This window comes from Vidua macroura, chromosome 1 (assembly GCF_024509145.1).
Source record: "Vidua macroura isolate BioBank_ID:100142 chromosome 1, ASM2450914v1, whole genome shotgun sequence".
In the NCBI taxonomy this organism is placed as follows: domain Eukaryota; kingdom Metazoa; phylum Chordata; class Aves; order Passeriformes; family Viduidae; genus Vidua; species Vidua macroura.
The window spans coordinates 64,719,189-64,737,508 of record NC_071571.1 but is presented as its reverse complement, the minus strand read 5'-3'; the positions used below and the strand labels follow the sequence as shown (position 1 = coordinate 64,737,508).

Sequence of the window (18,320 nt, the reverse complement as noted above, 5' to 3'; positions counted from 1 at the left end):
AGAGAGGCCTCTGCCTATAGATCCCTTGCCACTGGCTTGAGTTGATGCCTAGTCCTAATATTCTGGTTTCCACATTTCCTAATTGGGGTTCCCCTCCACTTCCTGTCATGCTTTACATCCTAGCTGTCCTGTATTCATAGTCTGCCTTATTGTTTTGCTTTGGTCTTTAAAGCTCTATAACACATTGCAGTAATATTGAAGTAGAATATTAAAAATAGCATTGCAGTACTTATTTAAGAGAAAACCAGCTACTGCAGTGTATGAATCCCTTGGGGAAGAGGGAAGTGGAACCTTCTTTTATTTGTTCCCATGGGGAAATAGAGATACAAGTAGCCAGTTACCAGTAATCAGTTTGGCCACTTTCCCCCAACCTCTTTTATTGGTTAAATATATGTGTAAATATACGTGTTTGTTAAATATTTACATAAAATGCAAACATAATGACCGTGCAACACAGAGAGCTGGTGAACATGCAAGGTGTTGCCTCTGCATCTGGGTCTAAGGGTTTCCCAACAGGCAGCTTCCAGCATGCTCTTAGGCTCTACACGTGTAGTAGATTCTACATCATATGCACAGAGGGTGGATTCATGCACCATGGATTTATGCACATGATTTAAAGTCCTCTGGGTAATTGAGACATGGTGCCTGGCATCTCCAGGATCCTTGAAGCGGCCATACATGCACATGCAGGCAGACATTACACAGATGGTCAGAGTAAAAGGATATTAAAGTGGCTAAGTTAAGCACTCAAAAATCACGAAATGCCAGAACTGGGGAAATGCTTATGCAGTATTAATTCTATCCATACATCTATATATTGTTTTGTAATAATCTTAAAATAGATTACATATATTTCCCACCCACCCCCAACCCCCCCATAGAATGATTGGGTTTTATTTGTGCATTAAGTGAGTCTACTCTGGGGATGAATTAGAGTACATGCTGAAGGAGAGAGAGTGTTGTCTCTTGAACTCTTACCCTCCAGTGTTCCTGTGAGTGTAAGAAGGGAAGACATAATCTCGTTGTTAAAGCAGCTGAATGTTGCTTTGGAGAAGTTGATCCTCTGCCAAGGAGTGTGATGCTGGGTAAGCCATTTACATCAATCTTTTAATAGTGGCCAGGTCAGCACTACTAATTTGTACATAAATAGCTACAGTTGTCAGGTGGGTGTTGAGTTGTGGCTTGTGACTATCATAGCTCTTGGATCCAAATCTCCTAGTGTGCAGGATACTTTGTTCTCCCACTTGAAAACGTAGAAGAGGAGATGGGGAAATAAATATGTCTATGGTTGCTAAAGTGTTCCTGTTGTAGCTCTTGCATCGTTCATCATTTTATGGGTCCTCTTAGGACTACTCATGTGCATCTGCACCAAAGGCTGCTTGAAGCTGTATCATTTGAACACAGAATATGCAGTGCTTAATGCTAGCAAGACCTGGATTTTAGGTATTTTGAGGCTCTTCAGATCTTATTTTCTGACTGCCTCAGTTTACAGACTGTAAAATAGAATTAATACATTCCTTTAGCACACAGAACTGATGGAAACATATCCCTTGTGGACTGTCATGATGTTCTGGAAGTAAGCACCACAGAAAAAGCACCACAAATCTCTTCATTTGGCTCTTTGTCTGCCTTTTCTCTATTGAATTTAGTACTTTAATACTTTGTCAGCTTTTCTTTTCTTTGAATTTTATTTCACTCCTTTTTACAGCTAGCAATGTAAGGTTGCTTGTCCTTGTCACATTGTTCAGCATTTACTGCAGTTTGCTCAGTTGCCCCGCATCTGTTGAGATGTAGCATTGTGGGACAGTAACCCCTGAGGCGCAGAAGCTGGAACAAAATCCTCAGAAGTACACAAGCTTGAACAAAAATTGTAAAATTGGTATGAACTTCTGATTTTGTTTCAGTGTAAGTTGCTGCATAAACTCTAATTTTGCATGAATGTAAACTGTTGTAGTTGAGTTAGTAGTTTAAACCATTTCAATAAATTGAAGTAAGAGACTTTTACATGGAGATAAGAGCTCTAAGAGGAACAAGGGGAACAGGAGTGTCTTAGTGAAAGGAAGAGGGGGTGGAGAGAAGCACTCCATCCCTCTTCCTCCTCTTCTTCTTACTTCTCTGTGCTCATTTGAAAGTCTGTCTTTCTTCCCCCCTTCTCTCCCTCAGCCTTATGATGCTTACTCTGATCCATGGGGAAGATTAGGCTTGTGGGACTAATACTCTCAAAGTTATGATCAGAGGACAATATTGATGGCCAAGGGGAGATCCTCTCTGTGGCCAAAAGACACATGGGGCAGTGCTGGAGCAGGGGAGGAAAAGATGACTGCCTTGTCAGTATTTCATTGGTGAAAAGTGGCATGGGAATGGGGGAAGAATTGAGAGGAGAAAGTAGATGGTGGGACTGGAGTGCAGAAGCAGGTAGGTTGTGAGAAGGAAGAAGGACTGGGGAACAGAGCAGGGAGTAGATAGATGGAAAGGGGCAAAGGCTGGTTTTGCTGTAGAAGTTGAATCCAGTGATTTTGTGGGAAGAAGGGAAGAGGAGCAGAGGTTTTGGTGTTCCAGGATGGACCAGAGGCTCTAAAGACTCCCAGTTCAGCCAGTACCGTTCCATAAATCTGTTATTTGCATGTCTGCTTTTCCTGTCTGCACATCAGCTGTCTGGGCAGAGCCTGTCTTCCAGGGCTTAATTTGCAAAGAGAGAGAGGGCTCCACATAGGGCTCTGAGATGAGATGCTGCATGCTGAAGCCCATCTGCATGGTATTCATGCTCCTCCCAAGCACAGGACACACTCAGTTTTCCTGTTGGGAAAAACACCCAGCTCAATTGCCCAGAGCTGATTCCAGCCGATGAATAGCATGCAAAAGTGGTGAATCAGGCGTTGAGTTTGGCTCCAGTGCTGGCAGGGTCTGTGCTGCTGGCGTCCAATTTACTAGCCAAAAATTAGCCATCATTTTGCCTTGTAACTGACTGTAAATTTCAGATGTTTGAAACATCATTTGTATAATCGCCAAGTAGAATTAATTTTGAGCATGGTGGAAGCTGTGCTTTTAATAAAAGGCCATGTTTGTAACTAATTGAGTAACACACAGAGTGATGGCTCCTACTGAAAAGGCAGAAGCAGCAAGTTGCTGTAGTCATAAGGAAGGTTATCAGACCACTCAGTAACCATATAGAAAAGGCCTGATCCTAGAGAGTGCTGGGTGCTCTCAATTGCTTTTGATTTTTGACCAGTTTTTGAGGTACCCCCACAATGCACAGAGTCAACGCTATTAAATCATTAAGCAAAGTGTAGGAAATGAAGTATGAGAACATCTTGCTTGTTCTTAGGAATAGCTTTTATTGCCCAAAAACTGGGGTATATATACTTCTTTATATACAGTTTAATAACTTCAGTGGTGGTCTCTGTTTTTATTGAATTTATAATATGTGCTGGCTTTGGATGTGTAGTTTCAGTCTTCTGCTGATGTGAAATGGAATTTGTGCCTTGTTTGGCTCATGCCATGTCTTCTGTCAGTTCAGTGCCTGTGTAAGCAGGGTTGATGGTATGTAGTAACTTGGTGTGAGAGGCTAAGATAAAACCCCAGCTGTTTCTTAAGATATTGCCTGCTGTTATCAAGAGGCTCAGGTTAGCAATTTTAAGTGTTACAAGTGACTATGTTTTTGAACTGCTTTCCTGAAGAGAAGGTAGAAATGTACATGCCTGGCTATTTTAGGAATCATTCTTTCTTGAGTGTGCTTATGCTTTATGAAATGTGGGTTCAGGGAATATGGGTAATAAAGCTGAATTGTCATCCTTGAGTGTTTGTAGATTAAGGATATTGTGTACAAGTGAGTCATAGTAAAAGCTGACTTAGGTTTTAAATACCAGCAAAAACAACGACAATAGAGAATAGATAGCCCAACCAAGTGCCAGTCACACATCACTGTAATTCTTAAGGGGTTTGGGTACAACTGAATACTTGCCTTCTTCGCTGAAGTGGATGCAACACACTAGCAGCCAGCCAGCTTCCACAATCCCTCCTGCTGACCAGTCCATGAAGAAATAGCTATCTGCCAAACAAGCTGTTTGTTTTATTTCAAAGCCCCAGTGGGCCCAACCCTTCCTGCCTAGCAGCTGCAGCAGGCTCCATTCCTGCTCAGCGCCTGGCCTGGGAAGAGATTGCTCATTGGCCCAGGAGAGTGGTTCTCCATAACTGGCTTGTGAGGAATGCTGTGTGAGAGGACTTGGCCTTTCTTTTAAATTGTTTGTTTTATTAAAGTTTGTTTATTAAAGTGAATATCTGGTAACAATAGAAACATGTTTTTTGAAGCCTGTGTATTGCCAAGAGAGCAGGATAGAGCACTATCAGGTTATTGCTTCCCCAGGATCAGAAGTACACAGGCAGCTCTGCAGAGCCTTGTGGGCAGTGTCCCAGCACCTTCATTCTTCCCTCTTCCACTTGAACTCTGATGGATCTGCTGTAGTCATCACTCCCTGCATCTCTACAGAGGGGACAGGGATGTGGGAGTTGCTCCACCTGTGGCATTTCTGATAAACAGAGGTTAGATCTGTACTGCAGATTGAAGAGGCACCAAAGCAATCTGAGTGCCTTTGGCAGTCTGGCTGATGAAGTAGAGGGGTCTGGATGTGCTCATTTATGCCACTAAAAGGTATGATTGTTTACACTTGGAAGGTAATTTAACCTGAAATAGTAAATTAATGCAGAAAGCCAAGTCTGCCTCTAGTAGCCAAGACAGTTTAGCCAGCTTTGCACCATGCATGTACCCAGTCAGTTGTGTTCATTAATTAAAAGTTTTGAAACTGCCAGTAAATTTTAAAAAACCCTGTTTGTCATCTTGAGTTCCTATACTATTCTTTCATCAGTTGACAGGAGAATATTACACCTGCAGCTGTCACAAAAAGTGTGGGCAACAGCCCTAGTAGCCCTTTCTAGTAAGTTTGTGCCTTACATATGGTTACATAAACTAATATGTCAACTTGCCTATCTGGGATATGAGATGGCTTCTTTTGTGAGCCTAGGAAGATGAATTTTAAACCCAAGCTAATCTTGTTCAGAATTTATGGCTCTTGGAACTGGAGCATCTCATCACTATATAATTATATGTTTGTATGTTGTAGTTTCTCTGCATGGAACATAACACAAATAATCTCAGGCTTTCTTAGCAAACCATTCTGGATGAGGGAATTGTCTGGATGAGGGAATGGCGTGGGAACACTGTTATGGACCAGTGAGTCAAAGACTGGAATTCCCTGTATAAACCAGTAATCTGTCTGGTGAGTTAATGTGCTCAGAGCTGCAGTGGTTTGGGTTTGTTGACACACTTCTCAGTGAGACTGATGTTATTCAGTTTTCTGGCTAGGACTGACTTTGGACAGCTGAGTGAAACAAATGTTCCTAGGGAGAAACATGAACGGAAGGCTTGAGGTTAAGCAAAATATCCTTTGCTAGCCTTGGAAGAGAATAGCAAGAGTGGTGATTTTTAAATCCTGCCTGTGAGATCAGTGTTAAAAGCCTTGAGCAATGTGGTTAGATCTGTGTCTAAAGTGTGTGTAGGTGCTGTGTCCTCGTAGTCACAGCAGGGATTTCTGCTTGGTTTGTGACTTGGTTCAGTCTTTAAATGGACACACTCTGACCTGTTTTCTTTTAGCTATCTGTATTCTGCTCTTGTTGGACACCCAGACTTGGCACCACACTGTGCTCCAGTAGCTCAGCCAGATCAACTGAAATTTTATAAGGGGAGGGTTTAGGATGGACTTCTCTACTGAGGAGAATTCATTGGTGTCTCGTTGCTCATTGTCCCGCGTGCTGCAGGTTGCTGTGCTGCAGAAGCCTTCCTGCAGGGCTCTTCCACTGGCAATCCTCAGACCACAGGTGGAGGTCCCCACCAGCAGCCAGGTGCTTCCCAGTGCCCTGCTGTTTCCTCCTCAGCCATTTATGTTGCCGGTGAGGAGAGAATTTCTCACCTCTTCTGTGGCAGACCCTTTTTGGGACAGTAAGGATTTGTGAGATAAACAGGATGGGTTACTAAGGAATTCTGAGTTGGCTGATTGTCACCATATCAACTGACCCAGAATGGCCATGGCTGAAGCCTGCTGGATGTCACCACCTGCTCTTTGCCACCTATTCTTCTCTGATTTGCCTTCTCCTATCTTGCTTCTAGTCTGCCTGCTTCAAAAGGAAAAAAAGCTAGCTGAAGAGACCTGCACTACTGGTTATTTGATGTAGATTTTGCTAAAACGGACTGACACATACATACTATTCTGGCTGGTGGTAGCTGTGCATGAATAAACATAATTACCCATGGCTCTGATGTGGTATCTAGCTACTGTAGATGCAAAGCATGAATTTAATAACTGTGTATGGTGAAATGGTTATAAATGCACAACTGTGCAGTGTAGACAGGGCCTGATATATCACTCATTTGTACATTTGTAATTAATTGTAGGAACAAGATTGTTCTTTGCATGTGTTCTTTCTTTGCTGCCAAGCACGACAGAGAACTATAATGATCTTATACCTTAAGCTTGTAATAAAATATTGTTGGTTACCTAGCAAAGAAATTTCTTAATTAAGTTTGCTACACAAAATCTCATCATGCTTTTTAAGATTTTTTTTTTTTTTGCTAGAACTCCTTAATGACTTTTACCTCTGAGTATAATCAACAACAAAATTTCCAATATTTAAGAAACATTTTCTGCATATTTTTTCCATCTGGATATAATGGAGCATAATTTAAGACTATGGGCAGAAGAGGGGGTAAATGATGCATGTAATGATTGTTTTAACATTTACAAGAAAATAATTTATTTAAATTGGATTAAGCCTTAATATTATCACACTTTTCTACCTGATTTAACATGGGGGGGAGGGTGGGAGAAAGGGAAGAAAATGATTTCATGGTGAAGTGTTTTAAGTATTTAGTATTTTCTTTGCTTTTTGATCATCCAGGCATCCTGCCCCACAGCCATGTAAATTTTCTTACATACAAATGTTCATTGCCATCTTTTACATTTCTCTGCTGACAGTGAAGGGGTCATGCTAAATCAAACTGATGGAGAAACTGGACATCATCTTTACCCTGAATGCCCAGATTAATTCTACCAGAACAGAGGTGGGGTAACAGCAAAGACTAATTTACTTTTCTGTATTACTGCTTTTAAGAACTCTATTCATCATATTGCTAACTCTGGTATACATATTCAGAGTGAGACAAATAAATAAGTAGTTGCTTAGGTAGGATGTGAGACCTTAGAGGTCTGTGGCTTTTTTCTGTCCCCAGCAGTTTTCCTACCAGACTAATTATTTCTGCTGAGAATGGGTCTCCAAGTCCAAGTCCAAATTTTATCATCTTCGTCTAATTCTTTTCCCCGCTCCAGGAGAGAGGATTCAAGTGGGATAAATTCTGTATCTGTATGCTATCCAGCTTTGAGTCTACTGATTGAAGTGTTTTGTTTATAATAGATGCTGCTTTGACGAGGGAAAAAAATCTCCTACAGTCAAAGGAGCTCTATTAGTGGCAGAACCAGCAAAGCCTGGTTTTCTGTAGGTTGGTGCCTCATAGTTTCATGGTCAATTACAATTGTCTCTTTTTTCCTACAGAGGGGTCATTTGTTAGGTCTCTCTCCCATGTGGATTCTTTAATGCTTTATAAGGTTTATATTCATGTTACAGCTTTTTTTTTCTTCCAGCTATGAACCTTTTAGAATCGCTTTCTTCCCCTAACTATTTATTTTTTACAAAGAATGTGGAAATTCGAGTGTTCTGTGTATCTATTGCATTTTGTTAAAATAGAAAACAAAAAAAGTCTGGAAACTCAGTGTGTGACTTTCCAAACTTCAGTGTTGTAGCAAGCCAAGCAACAATGGTAGTATCTTGTTAAGTACATTGCCCAGTTTGGGTTTGTATTTAAGTTCATGTCTTCTGGGAGATGTATGTTTGGCTTTCTAGTTAGTCCTGCTCATCCAGAAGAGCTACTATCATCAATGGAAGATCTTCTGGTTTTATGAAGCATCAAATAATTAATATGCAAATTCCTATTTAAATGACAAATTTTCTTCCCAGTCCCATTTTCATTTGAGTCAAAAGTAAGTTCCTCATGACCTTCAAGAGGAATTTGATTTCTTTTACAACTGTAAAAGAATTAAGATTGTGGTGCTGTTTTATTGTCACCAGTGTACTATTAATCACTTATATGTAAACTAGAAAAGATTTCTTCCCAAATCCTGTATCAGTACACAGCTCTGGTTAGTGTGCTCTCTGTGAAATCTCATATTTATAAATTGAATAATTTTTGTTCAATTTGTATTGTGGTGGTATAATACACATAGAATTCCATTATATCTTTTTTTATTCTGTAAGAGATTCACATTTAAAACTTAAAAGTATACTTCAGATAAATGGAAGGTTAAATTCTATTGATGCACACATTCTTTGTATGTGCATAAGCTTCTGTTTACTTGGGAAGTATAATATCAGTAGAGTACTTCTCACTTTAAAGTTTATTAATTTCTTTCTTCTTTCTTTGAGGTGTCAGTACTGAGAAAGATGAATCATTTATTAGTGGGAGGCCTGACACATGATGAAATCACTATCTGACACTTCAATGACTTCCAGTGTTGTTCTGTGAACATTCAGCAAAGTGCAGATGATGTGATGTTGCAGTTCTGTGGGTAGTGTTTTCTCTTTTTTTTATTGCAAATGGGTGAAATGCTTTATCATCACATAGTGTGTGAGGATCTGCCCCATTTGGGATGAATAGCCTTTCCTTATTGTTTAGAGTGATTCATAATCTGATGTAGGAACAAAATAGAACACATCTGCAACTGGCAGAGAAGATCTTTATATTTCTCCTGAGAATCAGTGAAAAAGTAGAACTGGATCCTTGGAGTTTTTTTTCGAGGGGAAGGGTGTGGGGGAGGGCACAGATAACATTCTTGGCTGAGTGTTGCTACAATTTGGAGTGCTTTTCTCAATACAGAGCGTGCAAGTCTCCATTGTGTTACAAATGAACTGCACCTAAGGGATAGTTCTCTGCTGGCCACAGGATTACCTCCGGAACAGAGCAGTGATCTCAACCCAAAGACATTAGGGTGCAAATTAGCATCTGACAATCAAGCAATTGGCAATAAACAGGTGAGTGTTCGACAATAAGCTGAACAGTTTTACCTACTTTAAAAGTAAGTAAATTTGAGTTCTAGTGTCTTCAGACCAGTACACCCACCGTCCTGCAACCATATAGGTTAGAATTTTTTGCGTTACTGAACTTACCTTCTTTCCCTTTCCTGTATGTTTTCTATTCACTTCCCTCCCCATCCCCCCCCACCCCCAGAAAATGTTGCAGTAGTTTCAGACTATTAAGATATTTTCCTACATCGTGCAATTTGAAATCTGAGCAATGTTACTCCTGCTCCTTTCCCAAGCTACATCACTCACCCATTCAGATGCCCTGCTGTAAGTAAAATGTCACAGGCTGGGAAGTTGTAGGTATAGACATGCTTCCCAGTACCAGGTCTGGTATCTAAAAGGTGGATTCAGGGTTTTCTTCTAACTTAACTGATTCCTCCCTTTGTTTCCTCAGAAGCTCATGGTCTTCTCCCAGTCCATCCTCTCTCATTTCTGGAAGTTAGGGGCTTTTTCTCTCTTGATGACTTTGTATAGTCCTCATCGCTCTGCTGTCTGAGCATCTTCATTTCCTATTGTCTATCACCGACACTTTAGACAATGTACTCTTCACAGATGTATGTGGGTACAGCAGAACTGAATATTCATCAAACTAAGGTGGTGGGGGAAGACCATGAAAGAGATGGCAATTAAACTCACCTTTCAAGTAAAGGCACAATATATCTTGTGGGATATTCTCCCTCTCTAGTGGCTAATTTTTGTATCCTAGATTTTGCCCTCCAGAGTTTTGGCTCTAAACTGTTCTACAGCTACTACTGTAAATAAACAGGTGACCTTTGGAGATAGTAAAACTGTCTTAAGTATGTGTTTGTTGTTTGCTATTGCATGTTCCTCTCCAGCATGCACACATCAGATGCAATTATGTGTGCAAAAAGTCAGGAGTTTGAAACCACTTTGCTTACTGCCTTATTACTCAGGATCTGATTTTAAAAATTGTAAACTTCAGAAAGGGAGAAAAAAAAAAATTATATCAATTAAAATCCAGAGAGACTTTGGTATGTCTCTACCATCTTTCCTTGGCATGTGTACATTCAAATAATCTGTAACATTAGGCGTGGATCCTGGTGGTTCATTGCAGCTGCCCAGAATGCCCTGGCTGGAGGGCTCTTAGGAGGCTGGCTTTCACCCTGACATGAGCTTCTCCTGATTTAACACAGAGGACTGCCCATCAGTGCCTGTCCTGCCACAGGAATGCAGGAACTCCCTGTGGGCTTCAGGGATCACACAAAACCCTGTGTGCAGGTGTGTCTGAGGAAAGGGCTGCTGATAGTAAGGGGAGGCTGCCCACCCTTTTTGATGTGATGAGGAAGCTCTTTTTAGGACCACTCACACACTTAGGCCAGGCTGAAAGAACTAGATCATCACAAGCAGTTTAAATAGCAGGCTTTGGGGTGGCTCCTCCTGGAGTGCGGTTCCAAGATGGTGTAAGCTGATCCAAACCGGAGCAGTGGCTGCCTGGCTTTGAATCATCCATATCCCCATCCCATGTATTGCACCAGCGCTGGTGCTTGTCTGACTCCACGGGGAGCTGAACTAACACGGCAGTGTTAAGATTTTTTTGAAGTTAGTTCTGTCTTCTCTGAACCAATTCAGTGTGAGACCAGACAAGCATCCCTGTTGGCACAGGAAAGGGCAGCAGCTGGGGAAGGAGGGACTGTGGCAGCCGCAGCTTACATCGGATTAGACTGTCATGGAACCACGGCTGTTTGGAGAAGGCACATGAGCATCTCTGGGTGATTTGAGGGGACAATACCCCCAGGCAGGAGGAGGGGCATTGCGATAGTAATCTCTCCCAGTAGGACAGCTGATCCAGAGAGAATATTTGTCTACAGTATAAAATAAATTAAAGAACTCTCCAAGCAAAGTGAAAAGACATAGAAGTTTGCTGTCAGTGTTCTGTAAAACAAGTTAATTCAACACAGGCTTAAAAGATGTTTGTTATGCTCCCATCCCTCTCCCTGGCACCCCACGCCATCCTCTTTTTACAAGGCATGAGATATCCTCCTGCCCTGGCCCTCTTAGGTCATGGTGTGACGGGCACCCTGCCAAACGAGGCTGATCTTATAAGCTGCTACTGCCCTGGTTGTTGCTGGGACTGTCAGCATGATTTTTAATTCACTTCTGTGCTGCCCTCATTTTTTCTCCAAAGGGAGAAAAGGGAGTGTGCTTAGTTAGCTGTGAACTACACTCTGCTGCAAATTCATAGTCTATTAGCACCTTTTCAAAGCTCCCCTTTCTGTTCTCTGAAGAATTAGAACACAGCTATTAAAAAGAAAAAAAAAGGGAAAAAAAAAAAAAAAAAACCAGAAACGAACCAACCCGAAAAAAAAAAAAAAACAAAAAAAAAAACAAAAAAAAACAAAAACAAACCAAAAAAAACCAACAAACTCACTCAAGGCTATTGCACAGTGTCATTATTTAAGGCTTTGTTTTTAAAATGATTGCTAAGATAGGTTTGTTTGTGTGCTTCTTTGCAATCTTCATAATGTATTTAGAGTTGAAAACAACAGCATCGGCAATAAGATGCTGATGAACCTAAGGTAGATGTGACAGCGTAATGCGGATAGTGCGCCTAGAATTTGTCAAAGCAGGAGAAATAACCCCACCTTGGGCAATTTTCAGAAGAAATACTCTACAGTACTTGTCAGGTCTGGGTAACTGCTACATACACATACTACCTTCTGGCATACGAATATCACTTTGTATAAGGCAGTCACACCGTAAAAGAAAAGGGAGAAGCAGGGCAAAGACCCTGATCTTGCAGAGTCTTACAACAAGCTGAAATCTCAGAAAAGTGCTAAAACAGAAATCAGCCTTCTTTAGGGATAATTACATTTCTCTCTAAACTATCCACGTTTCATTTGCACTTACATTCTGATGAAACAAAAAATGCTGTAATATTTATCAGTGTATTTTGGAGAATATATCTACTGTCATCAGCAGGAATACAAAATTAGGCTACAAATAGACTATTTCTCATCAACAAACTACTAAAATTTTTAGAATTACTGCCACAGTCGGGATGCACATTTGGCAGAAATATCTTGCAGTATGAAATAACTAGAGAATTTCAAAATCAAAATCTCCAGTTACCACGCAGTATCATTGTAGGTATAATTTTTGTGTCAAATATTTATATTCTTTTTTTTTCCAAAATACATACAAGGATCTCATAATTTATCTTTCATTGAAACAAATAACAAAGGAGTGGTAGAAAGCAGATGAATTGTGCTAAGTTGTTGACCCATATAGGTATGTATATTTTTTCTTCGTTGGGATGTGAAAAAAACCAATTACTTTCATAATATACTCTTATAAAAACAGTATGACAGCTTTCACCACAACCTTTACGTGTTTGTAATACCTATTTACAGATACATTTGTATACAGAGATATGAAAATAACATCTTGGAAATCAAAGGGGGCATGGGTACATGGGTGTGCCTAGATCATGAGTGCACCCCTCTCTCATTCACACTGCAGGAGTCCGGCTTTTTTACTACAAAAGGCAGAATCATCTACTGAAGTGTAGGAATAATATAAGAATACCTCGTGTTTCCCTAGATGTTAATGAACATCTAATTAATAGATGGTATGTTAATTTTAAGAATATGTTGATTTAACTTGATTGAGGCTTCCTTGGAAAAGGAGCCACCTATACAGCCAACCCTCCCAAGGAAACCATGAGTTAAGGCATTCATTTGTTACCTTAGAGTTGTTAGCACAATGGCAGTGCTTGACCATGAGCACCTTGCCTTTGTCTCCCCCTGAACCTTTGGGACTCCCTTAGATAGAGGGATAAAAGCCCAGGAAGTCACAAAGACAATGGAATTTAGTAGGATTGGAAATGTTTCCTTTCACAACATGAAATTTCTGGTGTAATTTCCAATTGTTGCAGTCAATGAAACTTTTCTTTTGGGAAGACTCAAAAGAGAGAAGCATATGCTGATGCATGTGACTAAGAAAAAGGAAAAGCTGGACTTCGGCAAAGGTTTTCAATGTGAGCTGGGGAAAAGCACACTCTGGAATAACTTTGTCTATTGTTGCATTCTGTAATGCATCAACTGCTAGAAATGCAACCATTTACACACCTGTCATGCCTCATAATTTTAATACATGAAATGCAGCCTCCAGTTGCCCACCTGGCAAGATAATGTAAAGCCAGAAGAACCAGTAAGCCTGTCATCCTTAGTCTGTCCAGAATGTTTTGATGGGAAATCATCCTATTAGAAAATTTCTGTCAGTGCTCCTGCTTGCAGAATCCAGAAACAGGACTCAAGTTTTCTTCATTCTCCTTCTTTTTATGGATATACTTGCTTGTGAAAAGTTGTATACCTTTTTCCTTGCTTCTAATCAGTTTCTGGGATGTAATGCCATAATGTGGTATGCACAAACATGTGGAGAATCTTAGTAAGAGAAATTCACATCACTTTTGTTCACTTCCGAAGAAGCTCTTTTTTCCCTTAATACCTTCTTCAGTTTGTAATCTGAAAGTCGTGGTACAGAGGCTCATGCTACAAACAGGAAATCTCCAATGTGTTTCCATCTTCCCACATTGGGTCTCTGCCTTCTTCACTATCAGATAGAAATTTCTAACAGGTCAATAATCTGTGAAACAGAACATCCCTTAAAATGAGGACTCAGTGCCATGAAATAGTGGCTTTTCTTTGTAAAACAAAATCAAATACGGATCTTTCTAAACAAAGTAACTTCCAGTTGACAAAGAGGACTACTTTCATCTCTACCACAATGTTGAAACATGCCATTAAAACAAAGAGATATGGTTGATATCCCCAGAAAATATTTATACTGACAGAAAAAGGTAAGAGTCAGTCTTGCAGTTTGGGTTCTGCGAACTGTTGTTGATTATAAGTACACTGTTTATTCCAAAAGAGTACAGAGAAAATCTGCCCACTGACACTTTCTCTGTGTGGGCAAAAGTAATTTCTGAGAATCCTTTAGAAAGTTTAGGATCAATAGTACATAGCATAAGCATAAGGCAACAAGGAAGGTCAGCGTGATAAATAAGTTTCTTCACTAGCCAAAGTTCAGCAAAATTGTCCTGATGGCCTTAGACAGCAAGCTGTTCTGTGCCACAGAGGAAGGAACAAGGGGTTGTGGGTTGTGCCAGTCTAAAGAGAGGGCTAATTCACTGGTGATCCCAGAAGAATATGAATGCTGTCTTAAGCAAGTTCTCTGTGTGTGTCTGCATTTTCATCGGCCAAGATCATATTTTGGCTTTGGGTTGGAAGGGGCTTTCAAGGTCATGTAGTCCAATCCCCCTGCAATAAGCAGTGACATCTTCAATTGGATCAGGGTGCTCGGTGCCCCATCCAGCCTGGCTTCCTGTGTTTCCAGAGATGGGGCATCCACCACTTTCTCTGGGCAACTTGTCCCAGTTTTTCACTGCCTTCATTGTAAAAAAAAAAAAAAAAAAAAAAAAACCAAAAAAAAAAACCAACAAAAAACCCACAAAAACAACAACAACAACAACAAAAAACTTCCTTATTTCTAATCTAAATCTTTCAGTTTAAAAACATCATCCCCAAGCTTGACCTGTCACAACAGACTGTGATAAAAAGTTTAAACAGGCTGTGATAAAAAGTTTTTTCCCATTCTTTTCTATAGGCCTCCTTTAGGTACTGAAAGACCACAATAAAGTTTCCCTGGAGCCTTTTCTTCTCCTGCCTGAACAATCCCAACTCTCTTAGCCTTTCCTCATAGGAAGTGTTCCAACCATTTCATCATCTTTTTGGCCCTCCTCAATGTTGCACCCCTTTTTTGGTGGGGACAGTGGAACGGATATATTTATTGAAAAAGATGATCTGTGATAATATTTACTGATGCCGATGTCTGTGTGAGGATGGCAGTTCACTCATTAACAACAGTGGTGGAAAATGAGGAGATACCCAAGAGGTTCTTGTTCTAAACAGCAAAGTCTTACACGCGGGGAGAGAATAAATTGCTGGATGCAAAGCCTCCGCCCAAAGCCACTCTTACTGCATTAAATTAAGTGGATTTTCATTTAATGTTTTCGATCTAGCTATTGCTGGGCTCCATACAGATTCCGGGCAGGATGTGAAATGCTTGTCAAGTCAAGGATAAAGTGACAAAGAAAATGGGCACCCCTTTAAGTGCCATAGTTCAAATAATTTTGAAAGAAGTACCCTTTGTCTAAAACCTTCTGCCATGGTGATTAGCAGCTGTCTGTCCTTTGTTATTTGAAATATTTTATCACGACAGAGAATTTTGTGGTCACGTGATGATTATAGCCATGATTGACCAGCATTCTGCTGGTATCAAGAAAAAGTGCAAAGTAATTTGACATCTCTTGAGTCAAAGTACTCTGGAAAATTTGGATGCTTTTTAAGTTTCTACTGTACTATTTCATTGTAACGTATGACAGCAGCATTTCTAACACAATTTACTTCCATAAAGCATCAACTTTTGCACAGGCTTATTGACAGATACAAGGATTATTTTAATTCTCCGTTCCAATAGCTTTTAATGCATTTCGTTTGAGGAAAAAATCTGCTCCAGAACAAAATGACTCTGCCTTACAAACAATAAAACAGCTCAAACCAGTACCTGGCTAACATAAGGCTATTTAGCAATTTACAGTCCGTTGAATATTGGGCTGTAAATTTACTAAGAACCAGGAAGTGATTGGCTTGTAAACCTTAATAAAACAATAAAGCCTGGCTTTCTGTTTATGCAAATTTAAAATTCTGCCCAGCTAAGCTCAAAACATATCCAAATGGTGAAACTAATTGACACAGCTATTATGGGACAAACTATTTTGCAAAACAGTGTCTTGTACGGATGTTTTATTTCAGAATAGAGATTATGTTTAAATCCCCTAACAGATACTCTTTTTTATGAAATGAGGGGTGATTCCAGAATAAATGTACATTCAAATAAACTGTAGAAAAACTTGGTAATGCCAGTCGGAGAAAAATTATATTTTGTGAGAAAGCTGAAACAGAGTGCAGGCTAACTTTCAGTTATCCATAATGTAAATCGAGTTAAAAACAAAGCCTAAAAGTAGCACCAAAACAGATGTAGTAAAAAGTTGTCTTTATCTCGCATCATTTTTAGCAAGATAAGCCTTTGTATCCTTCCTACATTGTTTCATGGGAATTTCCTATGTGCATCAAAGGAACAATATCCCTTTAAATGCTTGCTATTGATTTGCATTCAGAAGCCCAATTGATTGGTTTTGTGGGAGTTCCCTATGTGAATCAATGAGAGTATCAAGTTAATAAATAATTCACTTAACAAAACTGCATTTAGATAATGCGAAAGGTTTGCAAAAATCCTGTAAAGGAAAGCTTTCTCACATTCCTTACTAACTGCTGAAAGTGAAGGGAGTTCCAGAAACACTGCAGCATCACCTTCAAAAAAAAAAAAAAAAAAAAAGCTAATACTCCTTTCCTGTTAACTTCTCGGTGAGATAGTTGAGTAGGTGTTAATGGATTTTTTTTTTTTTTTTCCTTTTAGTTTCACGACTGGGAGATTGAGGCTGGAAGTGGTCTCTGATAGTCATCTTGTCTAAGCTACCTGTTCAAGAAGGGTCACCTAGAGCAGATTGCCCAGGATTAAGTCCAGATGGCTTTTAATCTTCTTTGCCCCGGAGATAGATACACATAACTTGGCACTGATCTGCTAGCAAGAAAACTTTAACGCATCAATATTAGAAGCTTATGTCCGCTGCTCCCATTTTAATAAAGGAGTGCTTGAGCATTGCACAGATTTCTGGAGTGCGGTTTTTCATAACACTCTTCTGTCCTCCCAGGTTACGGCTCCTACAGGTCCTGGCAGATGTTATCACAGCTGAGTACAGCTTTGGGGCTGTACATTCACATTGATAGGAGCTTCTCATTTTGCTCACTGATTGTCTCTCCATTCACAGACTGCAGAAGAAAACGAGTTGGGGAGTTAACTTGGATGTATTTTACCTCTTAACCAGAATATCTTTGGGGATTCATTTGAATTCTGAAGCCCTTAAGTTGTGTATTCCGATTAGTATGGTGTGACTTTTGGATAGATAAACACTTTTCTGCAGACTAAATACTTCTAAAGAATAACCCATCATTTATATAATTCTAACTAAGATTTTTCCAGATGAACTAGTTATAAGTTTTATACGTGAAATTTGTATGCAGAGGGTTAAGAATTTACCCTCTCATAGCCTGATAAACATATTTTTAAAATTTATTTAAGCTCTCTAGAAATAGAAAAATATAAAATACAGCTAACCTATCTAGGAGACTTAACTCTGCTGCTTCACTTAAACCACTCTAGTCTTGGACAGTCTTCCAAATGACACATAAATGACAGTCTCCTCAGGACCTTTAGGAAGGCTCAATGCTTTTTATTTAAGTTACAAGAAGCTTTTAATGATTTCTATGAAGTCACAGGACAGAGCCAAAGATGTATAGTTATACATTCAGAAAATTCTATTAAAGGCCTTTTACAATTTGAGTATTTCCAAGAGAGTATATTTTCTGAGACAAATTTCATTGCCTTAGAATAATTTCTTTTTTTTTTTTTTTTTTCTTTAATGTGATTTGTCATGGTAAAATCTAGATATTTTCCGTGTGGGTTTACTCTCCGCTTTCTGTGGCCTGCAAGGAATTAGTTTTAATTAATACGAGTGGCAAATGCATTGTTGAAACAGTCGTTGCGGCAGGCAAGCCTTTGTGTTAACAGTTAGGTTAAACAGCCCCTTTATCAGAGCTATTAGCACCTAATATTACTGTCTGATTAAAGATCATTCGGTGGATTAGCCAGTCCCAATGCTTCCACAGACACCCAGACAGGTGCTGAAATAAGAAACTATGTTAAGTAAATTAACTCTTCTATTGCATCTTGGCTGTAGGAAAGGAATGTTATTGGGCTGGGTTTGGTTTTTGGTGGTTTTTTGGGGTTTTTTTGGGTTTTTTTTTGTTTCCTTGTTTTTGTTGTTGGTTTGGTTTGTTTTTTTTTTTTGGGGGGGGGCGTGTTATTTGGTTTGGGTGGTTGTTTTTTGTTTTTTGGGTTTGTTTTTATTTTTTTTGTCTGTCTAAGCATCAGGTTGACTAGTACTGACTCTGCAAAAAAGTCCAGATCAATCTTTGTCCTGTAGTTGACCTGACCTT

At 39.7% G+C, this 18,320-nt stretch overlaps 1 long non-coding RNA gene across 1 annotated transcript; it reads left to right on the top strand.

Moving 5' to 3' along the window:
• The first annotated feature begins 7,037 nt into the window (after positions 1 to 7,037).
• LOC128818987 (uncharacterized) lies at positions 7,038 to 16,864 on the top strand. The gene is made up of 3 exons (XR_008440619.1): positions 7,038 to 7,111; positions 8,978 to 9,132; positions 16,681 to 16,864. It is a non-coding gene; the product is annotated as an uncharacterized LOC128818987 (long non-coding RNA).
• The last annotated feature ends 1,456 nt before the right edge of the window (positions 16,865 to 18,320 follow it).